The sequence below is a fragment of the Chrysochloris asiatica genome, unplaced genomic scaffold (genome assembly GCF_000296735.1).
Source record: "Chrysochloris asiatica unplaced genomic scaffold, ChrAsi1.0 scaffold00053, whole genome shotgun sequence".
Taxonomy (NCBI): Eukaryota; Metazoa; Chordata; class Mammalia; order Afrosoricida; family Chrysochloridae; genus Chrysochloris; species Chrysochloris asiatica.
The window spans coordinates 11338061-11358798 of record NW_006408571.1 but is presented as its reverse complement, the minus strand read 5'-3'; the positions used below and the strand labels follow the sequence as shown (position 1 = coordinate 11358798).

The 20738-nt window shown below is 53.7% G+C and overlaps 1 protein-coding gene across 1 annotated transcript in view; it reads left to right on the top strand.

Annotated features, from left to right (window-relative positions):
- Nucleotides 1-646: 646 nt before the first annotated feature.
- Nucleotides 647-20738, top strand: part of CNTFR (ciliary neurotrophic factor receptor) — a 37223-nt gene continuing 17131 nt past the window's right edge. Inside the window, exon 1 of the mRNA XM_006863052.1 lies at nt 647-828. The gene's annotated coding sequence lies outside the window, so the exon portion shown is untranslated. The remainder of the gene's footprint in view (nt 829-20738) is intronic.

The window sequence follows — 20738 nt, the reverse complement described above, 5'->3', positions numbered from 1 at the left end:
CTCGAGCTCTTCTCTCAGCGGGATGGACGGAGGACCGCGGGAGTTGGTTCAGGGTGTGTCAGGGTGTCACTGGGAGACAGACTGGGCCTGAAGGTGCGGGAGTGTGAGCAGGAGAGACCTGGCTAAGACTGGGTAAGAGTGCGAATGAATGACCCCAGGGGGAGGGGTGCGCGCCCAGCGGCTTTGAAGAAGCAAGCGATGTGGGTGTGGATGTGTGTGCGCGCGCGTTTATGAGACCCGCGCCCGGATCTGAGCGTGAAGCTCGGGGATCAAGGTCTGGAGGGCGCACCCGAGAAAGGGCGAGTGTGAGGTGGGTACGCATGCGAGAGCTAGAGAGTGTGTCAGCTCCAGGAAGGATGCATGCCAGCTGGGGGTGAGTTGGAGTGGGGACTCACAGGCCCGCACAGGGAGAGTGTGCCCGCGCGTGTCAGGCGCGGGCGCGTGCCAGAGCGGGGACGCGCGGGGACTGTGGCGGGGAGGGGGCCGTGTCGCGCGGTCTCGGAGGATCGGGGAGGGAAGGCGGGAGGGGGAGGGGAGCGAGGGCGCGCGCGGCCGAGCGGGCGCCCGCGGTCACATGGGCGAGGGAAGGAGGGAGGGAACGCGCGAGGGAGGGAGGAGGATGGGGGGGTTAAAGCCTCCGAGCGCCGAGGAGCCGGTGCAGAGCGGGCGGCGGCGGCAGCAGCGGAGGCGGCGGCTCCTGCCGGCACGGCGCGACGCGGAGCTTGGCGGTGGGATCCAACAGCGACGCTCGTTCCGCGCTGCTAGCCTGGCTCCCTGCCTGGGGCGGACAGAGGGCGCGGCGCAGAGTCACTGCGGCCCGAGGGCACGGTGAGTACCCCGCGACTAGCGTCGAGCAGCTGGACCCTCAGACCCTCCCGCGGAGCGACAGATCTACGGCCCTTGTTAGCGCGGGGAGAAGACAGGGACACGTGTGGACCCACAGTCCAGGGGGTACAGGAAAGTTCACGGGAAACTTTGCCCGCAAACTCGGGGGCAGGGGTGCGAGAAAACGGCCCCCCACGTCAAGGCGTGCGGAGGGGGCTGGGCGTGGTGGTGGGGTCGGACAATTGGCTATGGAGGGACCTATTGTAAGAGCATCCTGGTTCTCCCCCGCCCCCCAGCTGCGGGCGCGGGGTTTGAGAACATTACGGGTCATGGGGAGGGGGGTCGCAGTGACCCCCGCAATCCGGAAGATGGCTTTCTCCTCTGGCAGAAATCGGGTCTTCAAAGTGTCAGAGGGTATGGACGGACGGTTGTACGTCTGCCAGTGTGTGCGTCCGTGTGAATCTGCCGATGTTTGTATGTGCGTCGGCTGGAGCCTGCCGGTGATTTCTTCGGGAATCCTCCTGTTTGTATACTCGTGGAGTCTTCCAGTGTATCTCTTTGTAAGTGCTGTGTTGTGTGTCCATGTGAGTCCGCCTATGGTGCATCTCCAAGTGCCTCTTTGTGAGTCTGCCCGTGTGTGTCTCCTCCAGTACAGCTATGTATGAGCCGGCCTGGGTGTCCCTGTGTTGCTCCGAGTAGTGTATCTCCCCGTGCGTGGGGGCTGGGCCGCGGGGAGGTCACCAGACGGACAGTTCTCCTCTCCTCCTGGGCAGCTCTCTCCTCTCCCGAGCCTCCAGCGTCTAGCTCTCGCGCTCTCGCCCGCTCGGCTCACTCGCTCACTTGCTCACTCGCTCGCTGGCGCTCTTGGTCCCCTCTTCTCTTTTCTCCCCCCCTCCCACCCCCACCCCCAGTAGCTTCAGGCGGGCAGGACTATTTCACGCCTTGTTGAAAATTCAGGATTTTCTTTCTCTTCTGTCTAGTCTCTCTTTGAGAAGCGTCTGTGTGTGTCAGTGTGGCTGGCAGCTAGTCTGCAACACTGGATGTGTGTCTGCATGCCGCTGTAGGAGTGTCTGCACCTAGTTGTTTTGCCTGTAATACTTGATGCATATTGGTGTCTGTATCACTGGGGGTGTTTGTGTGACTGTAACCACTGAGGTAGCGGAGGTGTGTTTTTGCATCTGCAGTTGTTGTGTGTCCAGGGTGTCAGAAACACTGGATATGCTTTTGTGTGTCTAACTCTAGGTGTGATTGCATGTGTGGGGATGGGGCTTGAACAATTAGACAATCCGTGGATGTAGGGCTAGGAGGGGCCTGTGGGTCTCAGTAAGCCACACCACTCTGTCTCCACTCTTACAACCCACACACATGCTCTAGATGGGGTCCTGGGGAACCTGGACAGGCTTGTGAGCTGGACCCAAGTTTCATACTTGACCAGGGCTCATGTTTCAACTTGGACTGTGAGTCTTATCAAAGACTAGACGTTTAAAGATTACCCTCAAGACTGCCTGGGGCTCTGGAATTTGTACTCAGATTCACACTGGGACACTTCAACTCATCCTGTGGTCTTGGGCTTTACATTCACTCTTATGAGCTCACACTCAGAATCACAGCTTGATAATGGGATTCACACTCAGATTCACGTTCTGAGATTCAGACTCAGAGTCCTACTAAAACCAAGGGCCCATACTTAGACTCACATGGAGTTACTGCTTGGGTTTCAGTCACTGCTTTGGGTTCACATTTAGATTCAGTGGGGACCCAGAAGGTGAAACTCACATGGAGAAGCTAAAGCTCACACTTAGGTTCACACCATGATCTCATGCCTCAGACTCACTTGAGATCCTGGGACTCACACTCAGATTCATATTAGGCTCTTGGAGCTCACTCACACTCAGTCTCACACTCAGATTCTCAGTGCCACCCTGGATCATTTAGGAACCTACTGTTAACACTCAGATTTACACTAGGATTCTAATGTTCACACTCAGACTTATAGAAGATTTTGGGCTCACACTCAGACCCAGAAAGGGACCTGTGCTCACATCCAGATACACATGGGAAACTTGTAGCTCAAAAAAGCCCTTAAAACCTGGGGCTCACACTCTGAATTAAGTAGAACTCTGATGCTTACACTAACTTATGGGGAATCCTGTGATTCACAGTTAAACCCACACTTTAATCCTGGGCCTCACTTTAGACCCACGTGGGGCTACAGTAATATGCACACTGGGACCTGAGTTCACACTCAGATTCACATGTGCATCTTAGCGCTCATACTCAAATGGGCATTAGAGCTGCTGCTCATGTTTAAATTCATACATCCTGGAGCTCACCTTTCCATCTTGGAGGTCTCAGATTTACATGGGGATCCTGAAGTTCACACCCAGATTTACATTTCCACCTTGGGCTCACATTCAGACCCACACTAGGGCTGTGGTGTTCAAACTCCCACTAGTTAAACCTGACCTTTCTTCCCACAATAAGACTGGACTCAACAAAAGGGTCTGAATTGGTTCAGGGGTGACATGTTTCCTTAGAGTCTCTCCCATGCTATGTACACACACACCTCTGTTAGTCTCGAACATTCTTCTGATAGAGAGCCAGGCGCTGGGAAATAAGACTCATATCCTCCCAAGACATGCTCTTGGGAGCATGTCATCCTTTGGATGGGAAGGGTGTGAAGACTGACCTGGGAACAGGGAGCAGAACTTGTTTCCCAGTTGCTCCTCCAAGGTCCATTCCAGAATGTTGAATCTCTTAAGTGGGGTGGAAACCCCAGATTCTTGGTGAGAAGGTAGCTGCAAGTGACAGCTTTCTGCTCCTGGCTGGAGAGGGGTGGGGACCATACTCTGTTATGTTTCACCATGTCTCCTGAAATGCCTGTTGAGCACTTATCCTATGTTCTGGGAATTCTTGGGAATCCCCACTTCCCAATATCCTCTTCTCTCCAGAAGGACTCCTTGAGCAGAGGCCCTGAGAACCTAGGTCACAGCCAGCTCTGGGACTACACCTGCCCAGGAGTTACTCCCTGGGTTTTAATCCCCTCTCACCATGGAGGCTAGTGGATGGGGCCTCTAGGGTGCAGTGTCCCCCACCCCCACCCCGTGGGAGTCCATACTGTAGGGAGTTGATCTTGCAGATCCCACTCCGACCGAGATGACTGAGCTGTAACTGCTCCCTGTCCCTGAAGGGGACACATGCTCTCCAGCCCCCTATGGGGGTGGGGGGCTTGGAGGCAAGGCGCCCTGCTCTCTGCCCCCCCATGGCGAGTTGAAGTGTAAATGAATCGGAAACATATGGAGCAGATTTTCTTTGAAATGCAGATGGGTTTGGGGGGGACCATGTGTGCCTGGTTTGGGGGGGTCCCAGAGAACAAGTCGGCTGAGAGAAGAGAGCTGACCCCTCCTCCAGACCCACCGTGGGTGAGGGGAGAGAGGGAGACCTCAGCTGTGTAAACTGTGGCCCTGGGTGACCACACCCACTGGGCTCCCGGCTTCCTGTGGGGAGGGGCTGAAGAGGCAAGAGGTCCCTGTGGTCAAAGGGCCCTGTGGTCATTGCCCCCCTATTCCTTGGTAGAGGGCAAAGAGAGACCTCAGATAATAGAGCCAAGTAGGTTGGGGGGTACTGGAACTGGGAGCTCTGGGGAGCAGGGCTGGAGGAGGAGCTACAGCAGATGTAGGGGAAGAGTTACACAGCGCTGTGGGGAATCAGCTCCCAGAAGCCTGGGCTGGCGCTGCAGAGGAGGAACTGAAGTTCCTTGATGGTGGCGGCTTCTGGTCAGTGTGAGGGCCATCTGGCTTCCTCCTACAACCTTCCTGAGGGTTAGGAATGGACTGAAGAGTCCCCAACTCTGTGAGAGCCCCGGTTTCTCCAGCCCCAGGGCAGTCCTTGTATCCACCATACCCTTACAACTCAGCAAGGGGGTGGTGTAGTGGCCTGTGAGCTCTGTGAGACAGGGTACCTCTGGTGCTGGTACAGACTGGTGCACATCAGGAGAGCAGCATGGAGCCAACAATATCCCATCAGGCTGAGTGTTCTCATCTACGTGGCTCCGGCTCTCAGCACAGTACCTGGCTCAGTCAATGCTGAGGGATGAACTAACCATACAGTAGGCCAGGTCACAGGGAGAGGGAGCCTTCTGGAGCTCCATAGCCCCTGTTGTATACTTCTATTTAGCTTCAGGGAACTCTGAGCTGTTGGCAGGCTAGACTTCAGGAAGTACTTCCCTCTTCCTAAGAAAGGAGTACAGAGGATAGATACTTTCTTTTCTGGGAAAACCTGGATTAGTAGAGTGTGCAGCAGAGCAATGGATGGAGATCTGTAACAGACGTGGAAGGCCACCTCTGCCCTCCCCTCAGCACCTGGAGTTTTCAGAAGGTGAGCAAGTCCTTTTCTGTCTTTGTGGTCATGGTTTCTGGGTTTCTTGGACTCTAGCTGAGGGAATGAGCCCATCTCTGGGCCTCCAAGAGCCAGGCTTTGAGGCTGCTAGCTGCTGCAGGCACCACAGACTGTCTATATTGGTTATTAATGTGTCTGAGAACACAGGGTTCGGATCCTAAAAATACTCCGTCCAGCCGGGGCCCAGGATTTGCTGGTGTGTAGCAGTGGCTACATCTTGGTCAGATAGAGTCAGGGAAAGGGAGATGGAGAGGGAGAGACACACACTCCCAGCAGAGCATGTGAGTGTGCAGAAACAGGGTGAGATGCACAGGAGACAGAGATAAAGAAAGAGTAACAGGGAGATACAGAGCCAAGATTTAGATAACCCGCGGTGCCAGTTAGTAAAATCATGATGACACATAGGGTAATCTGAAGCTCCTTCTCAGAGAGTCTGAGATACATCTGACTATCAGACTTAGAAATCAAGTAGTTGGTAGTAGCCATTTCAAGTCCAAAGTTCCAAAATAAGTGTGTGGCAAAGAAAAGAAAATACGCAAGGAAGCATCCCTTTCTCCGCCACTGGCCACCACCTGTACCTCTTCATAGCCTTTCCTTGTAGACAGAGTCCCAGTGAGATTCTTGCAGAGCCCCTTTAGCAGGCCCCCACTGCACTTACACCCCTCAGGCTATGTGCGGACCCATTTCCCAGGAGAAGGGAGCCTCAGGGTGATTCTGAAAAGGCAAGAGGAGCTCAGCCTCTGAAGACAGATGTCGTGTGACCTTGGCCCGTGAGCTGACCTTTCTGGGCCCCTCCGTGAAAATCGTGGGGTGAGGGATGGGCTGGGCCCCAGCCCAGGCTCAGAGAGAAGGCGGTTTTGGCACCTATCCAGGCCCCTGACGTCAATGACTCTCCAAATAATGGAATCAATATTGGGGGGGGGGGGGAGCAAGCGTGAACCAGGCCCCAGCGATTAGAAACAGATCAGCACAAACCCGCAGCTGATTCTGATAGAGCTGCCTTGGAGAGCTAGGGTGGGAGGCCTGGAAGGAGGTGGACCTGGGGGGCTCAGGAATGGGGAGGGGATGTGGAGCCACCAAGTGGCCAAACCTTGAGAGATTCCAGGGCTGCCTGGGGTTGGAATAATGGTGTGGGGGACCCTGGACTGGACTCTTCCTCCTTTGAGGCTGTGGGGCTCCAAAGCAAGGCGAAGTTTGTGGGTGGAGACTTCTTTCAGCCAGTGAGTAGTAAAGGCTGGGCAAAGGGCATTTAGCTCCTATGCATTCTAGATTCGGGCCTTCAGGCTATCTTGGGGGTCACAGGTTATACCCAGAAGAGAATCCTGGGTGAGATCTATATGAGATGACCTATACTTGGAGGCAGAGGGCATTAATCCGAGATAGAGAGATAGTATTTCCCCCCTCAGATGGGGAGTCCAGGCTCCCGAATCAGTCCAAGTCCTCTCAGCTTCCTAGCAGGTGAGGATGGAGGGGGTCCATGGAGTTCATGGGGGCTGGCCTGGCAGCAGCTGACAAAAAACAAGAAGAAGGGATTAGGGGAGCGGCTGTAATTATGGGACATTTATTATTAATCAGATGAAATTGCTGGAAGCAGCTGGTATAATGTGTGTAGTGATACAGACTCTGCATGCCCCTCAACACGCACGCACACACGCGCACATACACACACACAGAGCCTAGGCCTTGCTTGCTTTCACAGTTTTTTCTTGTGAAGATCAGATGGATATGTGTCCGTGTCTGTGCATGTTGGTGTGTGTCTGTGTTTCTTCATGTCAGCCTGTCCCCTCCTCTACCTGTATCATCTCCTTTTCTGACTCTCATTGTCATTTTCTGGCCTGAAGTGTATGTCTTTGTCTCTGACACACACAGACACCCCACCCCCCACCCACTTTGGGCCTGTGTCGTGATGTGTCTGTATCTGTCAGTGTCATCCAGCTAGCCTGCCTGCCACTAGCACCTTGTCATAGCATCTCTGGACAGGACTGAGATGACATGGAGTCCCTTCCTCCTTCCTGGTTATGCATGTAGCCACCTGGGCACACGTTTGACAGACACATCAAAGGCTTGTTGAAAGGGAGGACAGTTGGACCCTGAGGACTTCTGGGGTCTTATAGAAGGAACTTTGGTAGCATAGTGGTTATGAATCTGGCTGTGAACCATAAGGTCAGCAGTTGGAAACTACCAGCTGTTCCGCAGGAGAAAGATGAGGCTTTCTGCTCCTGTAAAGATTTATAGCCTTGGAAACCCTGTACAGGGTCGCTATGGGTCGGAACCGACTAGACGGCACGTAACAATAACAACATAGAAGGTGGGGGGTCTGTTAAGTGACTGGAGTCCATAGAAACAACTGTTGCTTTCTAGACATCCCAGAGTTCAAGGCCAGCTCTACTGCCAACTGTTAATTGCATGACTATGGGCAAACTGCTTTTACATTCCTAGACTCATTTTCTTCTGGTTGTTTTCATGATTCAGGGCAAAAGTGTATGTCACATGTTCATCGTGGTGTCTGGCTCAACGAGGGCTGTGATCAAATGCTAACTGCTATTATTGAGAAGGCAACTTGGGACGATTGAGCATTTTGCAGAAGCCAAATGGTATAGCAGAAAGACTTTGGGGTCATACTGGAATCAAATCGAGCCACTGGAACTGACCAGCTCTGTGGTCTTGGTCATGTTACTTAACTTCTCAGTTTCCTCAACTTTCAAACAGGAATAATAATAGTACCTACCTCATTGGAGAAGTCATGAGAATTAAATGACATATACCTAGAAAGTGCCCAGCCCCATTCCTGGTGTTCAGTAAAGCATAATGATGATGAGGGAAGTGAGGAGGACAGTGTGTTGTGGTTGTTTATCCCCTGCTGTGGCCCTGTGTCTCTACGTCAGTTAGTGCGTAAAAATGTATGCGATATGAAGGTACCGTGTCTAAGGACTGTTTGTGTAGAATATTTTGCATTGTCTGTGGGTTGTATGATGTCAGGCTACTGGCTCTTGGCCTCCCTGTGGTTCAGCTTCTCAGGTTAGCAGGGGGCCTAGAGGGAGCCTGTCTTCACAGCTTTTCCTCTTCAGGTACTGGACCTGCTGCCTGTCTCAGTCTCTTCCTTTCACATGGAGATGCACATGTGGAATGAGCTTATTTTGAATTAAGGCCTCATCCGATCATCTGTGACTTCTGATCTGTGTCCTTTGCCTTTCCAGAATCCAGTCTTACCACTTCATCCCAGCCCTTTGATTCTGAAAGTCCCGGGAAGATTTTGATCTGGAAAAGGAGGAGAACTTGATGCTCTCTGTACACAGTCAGGAGTGAAGAGGTAGGAACCTCAGGTGGGGCAGTTTCATTTCAGGGTAGGGGACTGTAGGTGTGGGGAACATGAGTGAAGGGGACTTGAGATCCCTTCCTTCTGTTCTCCTGTCCTTCTTCCTGCAGTTTTGGGCTCAGCCATGGAACTTTTCATGTCCTCAAGATAAACCTAGAAAGGGGAACCGACTTACCCACGGCCACAGACAGGGAAGAGTTAGGTCAGGAAGCCGGGATTGGCTCTGAGAGGACCTGAACCTCTGCTGTGGTAGGGTGTTTCTGTTTCAGTGTCCTTAGGCCCCCTCTTTCCCTGAAGCATCTCTCTGGCTTGACTGAGGGGCGGCTTAGAGGAGATGGGGAGGGAGGTCGGAAAGTCCAGAGTCTTCTGGGCCAGCTGTGGGGCAGGGCTTGACTCTCCCTGCCTTTCATTCAGGCCAGGCAAGGCCCCTGGATTGGCAGCCTGGGGGTGGGGGCGTCTAAGGAATTGAGGCGCTGAAGCGGAACGGAAGGGCCTATTGTCCAAAACCCGCCAGAAGCCCACAAAGGCCGGCCTGGGCTTTTCATCTCAGCTTCCAAACAGACTGGCCATTTTCCCAGCCTGGAGGGGGGGCTGACCCTTCACAACTAGGACTGGGGTGTTGTTGAGGTGGGGTACCCTAGGCTGACATTTGGCCAGAAAAAAGGGCTTAAGATGGAGCAGGGACCTTGGAGAGAAAGAAGGGAGCCCCCACCCCCAAGGTATGGAGAGTTAAGCATTTGCCTCAATGTGTCCAGAGGCTCTAAAGACACGGGATAAGGTATCTAGCGGAAGTTCAGATTAGGATGGGGCTAAGAAATGGATTTCAATAATAACAGATAATAAATATTTATGGAGGACACATCTGGGAGGAGTCTGATGGGCTACTGAGCTGTGAGGGCTCGCTGTTTCCCCTCCTCCCTCTGTAATACACCTCCGAAGTAGGGAGGTGGGACAGGAGCTATTAAGAAGGCTAGTGGTCAGACTAGGCTTCCTGCAGCAGAAGGGGCTAAGGCCAGATAGCACGCAGGACTTCCTGCCAGTGCACAGTAGCTCAGATGCCCTGACCCTGTCTCCGGGAATCCCTGAGGATCAGAGAGAGCAGGGGAGCTGCAGAACACTCTGGGGGCTCTGGCTAAGGCAGCTTCTGTGGGGGCTGAGTAGGAGGCCTTGCTGGAGGGAGGACTTGGCAGTTCTGTCCACCCTCCCCCAGCAGCACCTCCACTAGCACTTTAAAAACAGCTCTTTAATTTAACAAAGTGGATGAAAAACTGTTTTTGGAAATAAAAGATAGCTGCTGTCTCCCAGGCTAGCACTCAGCCCTTACAGAGAGCCTCTCTCTGGGTCTCTCCCCACCGCGGGTGGCTCCTTTCCTCTCTCAATCTCTGCCTCTTTTTTGTTTTGTTTTGTTTGTTTCTATCCCTTAGCCCTCCAGCTTTCTTTTGGCCTCCTGTTACCTCCTCTCTATCTTGGCCTCTAGGGAAGACTTGCCCTCAGTCTCTTATCTCCGTGTCTCTGCACCCTTCTCATCTCTCCTCTTCCGGTGCCTATCTCTCTCTCTCTCTCCCGATTCGTCTCTGTCTTCCAGCCTGTCTCAATCTCTGTCTCCCTCCCCCTCTATCTCTCCCCCCCAACCCCTGCTCTAAATGGGTCTATTTAAAACGCCCGACGCTGCCAAGCCAGAAAAGCGTCTCCTGATAAAGCGCATTAGGCGGAGGGAGGAGGAGAAAGGAGGGAGCGGCGGGCGGATAGATTGATCCAAGCCCGTAACCCCATTAATCAGGCAGCGTGGATCCCCTCCCTCCCTCCCCCAGCTTCAACCCCTTCAGAGCTAAAAGCCCCTTAAATATTTATCACCCCTCCCCCACGGGGGCGACGGGAGGGGTGTGTGGCCCTCAGTGTATGCATCCCCAGCTGCCTGGTGCACCCTCCCGCTGTGTGCATGTGCATATGTGTGCATGTACACATGTGTGCAAGCACGAGTGTGCACATTCAACAGGCCCAAGGCCCAGCCGCTGGCATGCTTCCCACTATTTGGGCAGCCTCGTCCCCTGGACAGCCCCTGGGGACCTTAAGTGGTCCGGCCCTGCTGCTGCCCATGCCGATGGAGGGATTGGGCTTGCAGAATGGGGAGACTCCAGAGTTATTTGGAGGTCTTTATGCCTCCCAGTGTAGTACTGGTGTGGCGCTGCAGAATAATGCGCTGGACAGCTGGGTTGCGGTTCGAACCCACTAGCTGCTCCTCGGAAACCCTATACAGGGTTGCTATGGGTGGAAACCGACTCCACCGCACTTAACTACAACCACAACAATGCCCTCCAAAGTGCAAAAAGTAGTTGCAGTCATTACTAGAGGGTGAGCTGGAAGGTGAGCTAGGGAATCAGTGTTCAGAGCCCTCCAATTCTCAGTTTTGCAAGTGACTTGAGGAATAGATAGCGTTGGGGACCCCATGCTCCTTAAGTGCATGAAGGCTGGTCGAACTTTAGCCTCAGAGCGTAGGAATATGACCTAGAGTGGACTTGGCACTTCCCCTTACCACCCAACATGTAGGAAACTGACTCGGGACTGGGTAGGGAGGCTCCCTATCACCCGCAGAAAATAAGGTGGTTCAGAGCTGGGACTGGTACCCCTAGGCAGCAGAGGTCAGCCCTGAGACAGCAAGGATCTGCGGGCGTTGGCCTGAGCGGACTTCATCTGTCAGGGCAGGGCGGGAGGGAGGCCCCGGTTGCCCTGGGGTGTGTGGAAGGGCCCAGGCCCCGCAGCCGGGAGGGTCCCTTCCCCTCCCCTCGCATCAAGTGCCACATCTCCTCCTGACTCAGACAATTAGATTCAAAGGATGACCTCACTGCATGCCGTCCCTCACTCGCTCCCTCCGCTCGCTCGCTCGCTCGCTCTCTCGTTCGCTCGCGGCGCGCTCCTTCCTCCCTCCTCCGGGCCCGCTAGCTGCTTCGCTCACTGCTCGGCCCCCATCTCCCCCGGCAGCCCCGGCTTCTCGCCCGATCGCTGGCCGGGATTCGAGGAGTCCCCGTTTCTGCCGCCCCAGCCCCAGTTTCAAACCCTGGGGACCCGATGCCCGCGGGCGGTTGGGTGGACCCACGGAGCGCCCGAGGCACCGACGGGCGCCTGCGCGAGAACCCAGGTCAGTGGCCGCGCGGCCGCGGGGCCAATGCTCTGGTCCCCCTCCGCCGTCACCGCGACGCCCCCGCCCGCGCTAGCCGGCCAGCCCGCCTCGCCGCTTCCCGCTCCTTTCTTGGCCCCCGCCCCCCGCGGCTGCTCGGCGCGCTCCCCCTGCCAAGCTGTCTCTCTTCTCTTTCTCTCCCCCAATCCCCCCAGCCTCTGCAGCCGGTGGGAGGGATTGGGACTTCCTGAGGTCCCAGGGATGGGGCTGGGGCCCATTGGCTGCAGTCGCACCAGGCCTCTTGGAGGGGAGGGGGCTCTGGCTATGTCCAGCGGTCTGGGGGAGGGGACCATCGCCTGGATGGGAAGGGGCTACTGAATGAGAGGCCCAGGGAATGGGGTGACATCTAGACAGGGGTGAGCTGCTGATATCTTTTCTCACGTCTTGTGGGCCCCTTAGGAACGCTGGTAGTGCCGTGCTTAAGCTCTTGGCTGCTAGCTGAAGGGTTCAAACTCAAGAGCTGCTCTGCAGGAAATTGTGGCAATATGCTTTCCACAGAGATTACAACGCTGAAAACCCTATGGTGCAGATCTCCTCTCTCCCATAAGATAGCTGTGAGTCAGAATCAACTTGAGGCAATGGCTTTTGGGTTTTGGGGGTGAGCCTCTTGCCTGAGTTCATTTGATTCCTGCTTCCTGGATTTATTTGTCCTCACTTCCTAGCTAACTTCAGTCCCCACTGCCAGGTTCCATTTGGTCCCACAGCCCATCTTCTTTTGGGTCAAGTCAGTAGATTTTATTAGGTGCTGTGTACCCCAGCCTTAATCCACGCCAGTTTAGACCCTGTTGCCTGGTTTCTTTGTCCCAATTGCCTGTTTTCCTTAAGTCCTCATCACCTGGCTTGATGGGATTGCCCTGCTTGATTTTCCTATGCTTTCCTGCCAGGTGCTTGGTATGCCTGGTTGTTTGGCTGACCACCATGGAGCACTATCAGGCTTCCTTTGCGAGGGGGTGTGTGTGTCGGGGACCCCAGTTACACTTGGAGTGGCATATGAGGAAGATGTCAACAATATTGCCAGTTGTTCCCTAGTTGAAGCCTGGCCAGCACAACCTGGATTTCATTCTGCCTGGACTGTGAGGGGCCCTGGCATGGGTGGCTTGGCTGCAGGGTCAAAGGATACTTTAGGACTCTAGGCTTCAGTGGTTAGTTAGGGGCTCTTCCCCACTCTCCAGCGCCCCACCTTCCTATCTGCCTGCTACTTGTTGCTGGCCCCCACCTCTCTTTGGGCCTCCTCCCCTACTATGTTTCCTTTCCTTCTCCCCCTTCTACAGCTAGGTCTGACATATAGGTGTCCTTTAGGCAGCTGTGGGCACAGAGAGATTTCAAATGGTCTGGGATTACACAGCAGGTAGCTAGGCTAAGAGGTGCTGCTGCTCCTATCTTGGAGAAGCAGGGGGAGGGGATGGGGTAGGGCAGGATTTAGGAAGTGAGCTGGTTTCTGGGATTTTCTGGCTCCTCCTGCTGCTCCCAGAACTGCCATCTCTCACACACTGGAGCCCTCACCCCTTCTGTCTCGCCTGGATCTCCCCTCATTCCCTCATTCCATTGAAGGTAGTATCAGGAGAGAAAAGAGCTGCGTAAGGAATTGTTGGTAAGTGTCATTGAGTTGGTTCCAACTCACAGCAACCCTGCACAGCGTTTCTGAGGAGTGACTGGTACGTTTGAACCACTGACCTTGCAGTTCGAATTGACCTTTCGGTCCAGTGCTTATCCTACAGCTCCATACCAGGATTCTGCTTAGGGAATGCTGTTGTTAAATGCAGTCAAGTTGATTCTGACCCATGATGATCCTGTATAGGGTTTCCGAGGAGCAGCTGGTGAGCTTGAACCTTTGACCTTACGATTCAAATTGACCTTGCAGTCCAGTGCCACACCAGGACTCCCTGCCTAGGGAATAGTTATCTATTTTCTCACTTTTTAGGGCTCAACAAAGTCCTCTATTCTCATTCTCTTCCTTCCACTCTAGCTTTCTCTGTCTCGCCCCAAGTGCAGCGTTAACAGCCTGAAGGCCCAGCATGAAGTGACTATTCTGAGTGTGTGATGGTGTGTCTCAGTGTATTTCCCACCACTGGGTGTGGGGTGTGAGAGGCTTCAGGGTGACTGGGGAGACTCCAAGTTTCTAGAGGTGTGTGATGGTGTTTGTGTGGAAGATGGCCTGTTCTGAGTATGTGATGGTATCCATATGTGAGGCCATGACTGTTTTAAGTGAACATGTGTGAGGAATCCATGTGTGTGTGTGTGTGTGTGTGTGTGCTTACACACTAGCATGGCCGAGGCTGTGACAGCAGGTATCCCTGTGGGAGGCCATGCTATGTGGCTGTTTTGGTCAACTCTGAATGCCAGGGCCAATGCCATTGTGGACTGCCTGGATGGCCTAGAAAGCTGCGGCTGTATGAGGGCGTTTGGGGGAAGTCTGCTTGGTCGTGAGAGGCCACATGTGTGCTGTGTCTGAGGGTGAAGTGGGTACTAGGTGCCGTGTGGCCCGGAATTGCTTGTTTGTGCGCGCATGTGGAAGCGTACTCACACTTGTGTTTACCCATCAGTAACAGATTGCTCTGACTTCCCCACTGTGAGGAAGGGTGAGTAGGGGGGAAGAAGGATAGTTTGCTCTTGCCCAGAAGACCAGAAGGTTCCTCAGAAGTAGTGTTCGAGGAGCATGTGTATGTTAGGGGGCAGGGAGAATAGGGTACTTCCAAGAAGACAGTTGAAGCTTCTTCTGTTCTCCCCACTTAACCCTGGTTCTGTCAGAAAGACCATCTTCAGTTATTTTTGTTACAGAACAATGCTTCACATGCAAGGTCCCCCTTCCTCTCTCTCTCTCTGTGTATGTATGTATGAGCTTGCATGCGTATGGTATCTGTGTATGCATTTGAGGGTGTGTCCCTACCAGAGTTATGGGGCCAGAGACAGGACGTGGTGGGAGATGAGGAGGCAGATAGGTCTTTGTCCCAGTGTCCAAGTCTGGAAAGCCATTCCATCCCATTCTTAGGTCTTCAGGGAGGGCCCTACAGACTGCCTCCTGCCCTCACCTCATTCCCTTCAAGTGCTCTCTCCCCCAGCTAAGGGAAGTCTCATTCAACCTTATTGGTCTTCCCTTTCTCCACCTTTCATGAAGTTCTTTGAGCTATCTAACCTCCTGCTGCAGCATTCTGTCCACTGAGAGGAGCAGCGTCCCTCCCTGACTAGTGTGTGGGCCTTTCCTGGTGGCAGGGTCCTCCTGATTGTTCTGGAAGCCAGAAGGGACTCTGGGGAGGGGAGGAGAACTTAGCACTTGTGCCTCAGATTCTGTGATACTATCCAGAGCTTATGTGAGCAAAGGGAGGATGTGAACCTATCTGTCCCTCTTTGCTCCCCACATGAGGCTGAGGCTGGACTGGGTGACTTTTGGGGGAGAAGGCCTAGGCTACCTGCATTCAGAGCTCTGCTTAGACATAGGCAATGCAGACCATGCCCAGGTCACTGGGCAGCATGCCAGCCCCTAGTGCCATAGCACATGTGGGCATAAGCTGGTGGAAATAGGACCCCTGACTCCCCAGGTCAGCTACCCAGCCAGACCCATCATGCCCCATAACACGCCGGCAATAGGACATGCACATGCTGATCTCTGAGTCCTGGTGTGGCTCTGTAGAATCAGCACTAGATTGCTAACTGAAAGGTTGGTGCTTCAAACCTACCAGCCACTCCTCAGAAGCCCTGTATAGGGTTGCTGTGAGTCAGAACTGACTGTACAGCACTTAACAACTACAACAATGCTGAGCTCAGGATCCCCACAGTGCAGGAGACTGGGGGCAAGGGGGTTTGATTCCAGGCTGCTGCCAAAATCCATTGGAATCATCCCCTCAGGCTCCCATCTCCGGCTGTGGAGGTCACAGCAGCAGGTGCGGATACCCACCCCCCAACTCACTTTGGGCCAGCCGCCTCCTTTTCCACAACCTTGGCCAGCATCGGGAGCTAGGGGACCACTCCCCCTACCTTCCTCCTAACGCCCCTTTCCCTGGTGCTCAGTTCATCCTGGCCCCTTCTAAGGAGGAAGTGGGGGTATGCTTGGTTGGGGCTATTAGTGGCCCCAGAGTCAGTGGGGATTTGGTAACCCAGAAGAAGATAAGGCTTGACCTCTGAACTCAGGAATGGCTTCTGGGTCCTTTGCACACCATGTTGGGGGTTGGAGCTGAGAGAAAAGCCAGGTCTAGATTCAGAAAGAAGGAAAGAAAGCAGAAAGAGAACCAAACACAAGAGACTTGGTGAGAGATAGGAGGGAGAGACACCACAGGGAGTAGGAGCCCACAGCCAGCCAGCCCAGCCAAGGAGCTGGCCCCTGACCTGGGCCCGCCCCCTCCACACTGGGGGGCCTACTGGGCCAGCTGCCAGAGGCCAGGCCTCCCTCCGCAGCCTGCTCCCCCCGCCCCCAGTCTCTGGACTGCTCAGGCCTCTGCCCCCTCCCCCACCACCCACGCTGTCCATGCTGCCTCAGCCTGGTGGGATCTGGGGGCCTCTGGGCCTCGGCCCCTCCTCCCCCTCCTGGAGCTTCCCGCCCACCCTGTCTCTCTCAGGCTCCCTCTAGGCCAGTGCTGTTCCTTTCTGCCCACTGCACCCTTGTCCTTGTCCCTGTCTTTCATTTTGTCTGTCTCCTACCTACTTCCTTTGCAGGTCTAAGGCCTCTAGAGTTCCCGAGGCCTTTGAAACATTAGTCCATGCTGTGCCCTGCTCTTGCCTAGTTCCTGGGAATGGGCTCTTTAAGATTGCTGAGGGGAGAGGGGAAAGGTGTAAGGAAGTGCATTTTTCCTCACACTGTGGGATTCTGGGGTCTGGGGTTGCCAAGGGAGGACTGGAAGCTATGGAGATGTCATCTTGACCCTGCCCCAGGCCAGAATGCCCTCTGTCAAATGGAGTGTTCTGCTCCTACCCCTAACACTAGGGGTGACCAGGTTCCTGAACTTCTTTGGACCTCAGTTTCCCTGTGTTGGAAATGTGATAGTAATTTTACTTTGAGGTCACTTACTGGGGTCTCCTTGCTCACTCCTTGTCCAGACCAGATTGAGCCTACTTGACCTTCAGCACACCCCTACTAACCAGCACACTGAAGCTCAGAACACACTATTGCAGATCAACTCTCACAATTGTAACCCCCCACCCCCCCCACCCCCCATTGTGGCAGGGATTCCTCAGTTCCTCAGGGCAGGGTCCTGTTCCAATAACTGCCCTCTGATTTTGCAAGGGTAAGTAAAGGTTTCCCAGAGCTAACATCTCTCCTTCCTCAGCTTTTGTCCTCAGCCTTACTGAGGAAAGGGATCCTGGGCCCTAGGTTTTACGCTAGCCCCAGAAAGTAGGTAATTGAGGTCCCTGTTCTAGAACTTGTCACTGTGCCTGTCAGTGTTGCTGCTGGTACTACCAGCCTCAGTGATGGCTTTTTCACTGAGTCTGACTGTATCACTCTACCTGTGTCACTGTGGACTGATGTCATGGTGGGTGTCATTCATGTGACTGTCAGACTTGTTGCATTTTTTTATCCTGAGGTGACTAGGACTATGTGACTGTGTCAACAGATATCATTGTCCTGTTTGTTGCTGCTGTTTTATGTGACTGTCACTGCATCATTGTCACTCTGGTAACTGTCAACATCTCTGAGCGTCATTGTCACTCCGGTGCGTGTTATTTTTACTGGGTATTGTTATCACTGTGCTTTTGTGTCACAGTGGGACAATGGCAGTCAGTTGATGCCCTCAGATGCGTCTATTGCCTGTGTATGTGTAAGGATGGCACAGTGGGGTTCAGTGTCAGCAGAGGAGTCGGGCTCCTGTACCGACAAAGGATTCAGGGATTGTTGGGCACTGGGCTCCTTTCTTGCTAATGGGGTGCCCTCTGTTCTTTCTTCATTCTGGGCAGGGGCCAGAGGCCAGGCTGGCTCCCTAGGTGGGCCTACAGGGAGCTGGGCTGGTTTGCATTCCAGAGCCATGGGGTGTGGAGTTGGAAAATTCCTGGGGAAATGTTCTTTGGCCTGGAGTGGGTGGCCTGAGGTGAGCTAGGGCGGGGCCATGGTGGGGCCTGGATGCTTCTGATCTTAGCCTCCATACCTGGGTAACCCACCCAGCTGGGACTTTGAGGGAAAGAGCAAGTGAAACTGACTTGGGGCTTTCTAGATCCTGAGGATCAGGGACTGAACTGGGGTGGGGTTTCAGCCCACCCCTCTCCCCTGGGTTCTGAGCTTCTGGATCTCCAAGGAAGAGCCAGGAAGGCCCCAGTACGAACAAGGCCCCACCCTCACACTAGAAGGGTTATGTGGGCTCAGAGAGATGTTCTAGGGTGGGCACAGACACACCGCCTGGGTCTGTCTCAAGCTCTTGCCTTTGAACCTGCCTCTCTCTCCTGGTGTAGCCTCTTGCCATCTCTCCAGATCTCTTTCTCTGTGTCCCTCTGGGTCTCTACTTATATCTCTCCCCTTCTCCCTGCCTCTCTTCCCCCGCCCCTTCCTGGGTCTCTCCCTTAACTGGGCACCCCCCACCCTGCAGTGTCTGTTTGGTACTCCATCCCCCACCCTCCGCAGGCTCAGCAGCGCTTGTCTCCCATGGCTGCAGCCCCGCTGGCCCAGGGCCCAGCCCTTACAGTAACTCATCGGGCTGATGGAGGCCACTTTGATGAAGAAGTCACCCCTCCCCCCTGCGGGGCCTGAGTGTGTGCCTGTGCACCGTGTCTGCTGCATGCATGCACACCCATGCCTCGCCAGCCCTTCACCTGCCCCACCTGACCAGGACCAGGAAGGAGCTGAGGGCTCCCCTTCTCCCTTCATCACTCTCCCAATCTGGGACCTAACCTCAGGCTATGCCTTGTTCCTCTGGCTCTGCAGACCCTGGCTGTGCTCCTGTGTGGTGAGCAGTGGGACTGGCACTGAGGTGGGGTATATTCCTTACTGTGAGGAAGAAGAGATGGACACATGGCAGGGATGGTAGGGGAGAGGCTGAGGACCACCTGCAGGGGTCAAGGTGGGAGACTAAATAGGTTTCTAGTTCCTTTCTTTTTCCAGCACCAGCTCTGGATTCACTCGCTCCTGGGTTCATTTGCCAGCTGTGTGACTCTGACCATTTTCTTAACCTCCTAGGCCTGAGGACTAGCTGAAGTTAGGGGAGATCAGCTGAGATCAGAAGGATGAAGGTCAAAGGGCAGCTAAGGCCTAGGAGTCACTGATGTGAGAGTGGTAGCTGAGGCCAGAGGGGGCATAGAGAGAGGAGCTGTGCCAAGAGGGGCAGGGTACGAGACCAGCAGGAGCCCTAGCTCAACAAGGAGCCCTAGAAATCGGATTCTCCCATCTACCACCCTACCCAGCAGGACCCAGAAAATTCTAGTTGCTCTAGGCCCAGGTACCCACATTTCTCTCTCCTCTGTTAATGCTGTCTGCAGTGTCTCTAGCTATTTCACTGGCAGTTTCTCTGGATGTATCTGGCAGTGTGTCTCTGGCAGTTTCTCTGGCTGTGTATCTGGCTGTTTTCTTTCACTACGTCTGGCAATTTCTCTGGCAATATTTCTGACAGTGTCTCTCTGGCTGTGTCCCTGAGAGCTTCTCTGACCGTGTGTGTGACAGTGTCCCTGGCAGAGAGTCTGACTGTGTGTCTGATGGTGTCCCTGATGGAGTATGTCTGATGATGCCTCTGGCAATGTGTCTGACTATGTATATGAGGTATCTCTGGCAGAGTGACTGTGTGTGTGTGTGAGAGACAGTGTCCCTGATAGTGTGTCTAACTGTGTCTGATGGTATTTCTAGCTACATATCTGACCGTGTCCCTGGACATGTGTCTGACATTGTCCCTGACAGAGTGTCTGACTGTGTGTCTGACAGTGCCTCTGGCAGTGTTTTTTGTATAGATCCTTCCTGATTGAACATCTGGCTGGATCTCTGGCTATTCTTCTAGCTGTTTTTTGGAGTGTACGCCTATTTGTGTCTATCGGTTTCTCTGGTATTTCTCTGCTTGTGTGTCCAACAGTTTCTCTGGCAATGTTTCTGACACTGTCTTTAGCTCTTCTGGCTACGTCTCTGATGATTTCTCCAACTGTGTGTCTTGCTTTCTTTGGTAGTGTGTCTAGCTGTGTCTGCCTCAATCTTCTACCATGTTCCTGATGGGTTCTTTGGTGGTGTCTCAGCTGTCCTTGGATCATTTCTTTAGTGGTGCATCTGGCTGTGTCTCTGGTTGTATCTACCCATTTCTCTGGCTTTGTCTGGTATTGGTTCTCCCAGTGTCTTCATTACATCTCTACCTGTGTGTGGAGCTGTTTCTTTAGGGTTCTGTGCTGTTATCTGGCAGTGTCTTTTCTATGTGTTGATATCTCTGACAAGGAGTACTGGTTGTACAGTAGATTAAACACTGAACTGCTAACCATAAGTTGATAGTTCAAACCCACCAGCAATTCCTTGGAAGAAAATGAGGTTTTCTGCTCTTGTACAGATTTATAGCCTTGGAGACTCTATACAAGGTTGCTGTGAATCAGAATCAACTCGACGGCATGTATCAACAACTTACCTTCGACAGTTGCCCTGATTGAATGTCTGACTGTATCCTCTTAGGATTTCTGCTATTATCTGGATGACAGACCCCTCTTCAGACGGTTATTTCCCTGCCCTCAGGTGTACATGGGGGGCCTGTTGAACTAGTCCTAGGAAGCATCTTCTGGAGACATGGCTTGGGTGTGCCCTATGAACCCACATCATGCTGGACTCCCAGGGCTTGTGTTGGGGGTGAAAGATGAACTGGAATCTCTGAAAGGATTTATACGGCAAATCCCTCTTTTTTCTCTTGATCGTTGGTGTGCAGTAAAGCAGAAGCCACATCTGACCCGGGTCACAGTGTCCCACTGCGTTAGTATCCTGCTGCTCTGACTTTCCCAGAGTCCAGTGGCATGGGGGGAAGGGGCAGAGCTAGGCAGGGGACCTCTCACTCAAGGCAATTTGGAGAAGTTCAGACCTCCAATTAAGTTAAAATGTTACCCTTTCAGTTTATGATGTTTATAGCTAATTAACCAACCTCACCAGTGAAATTA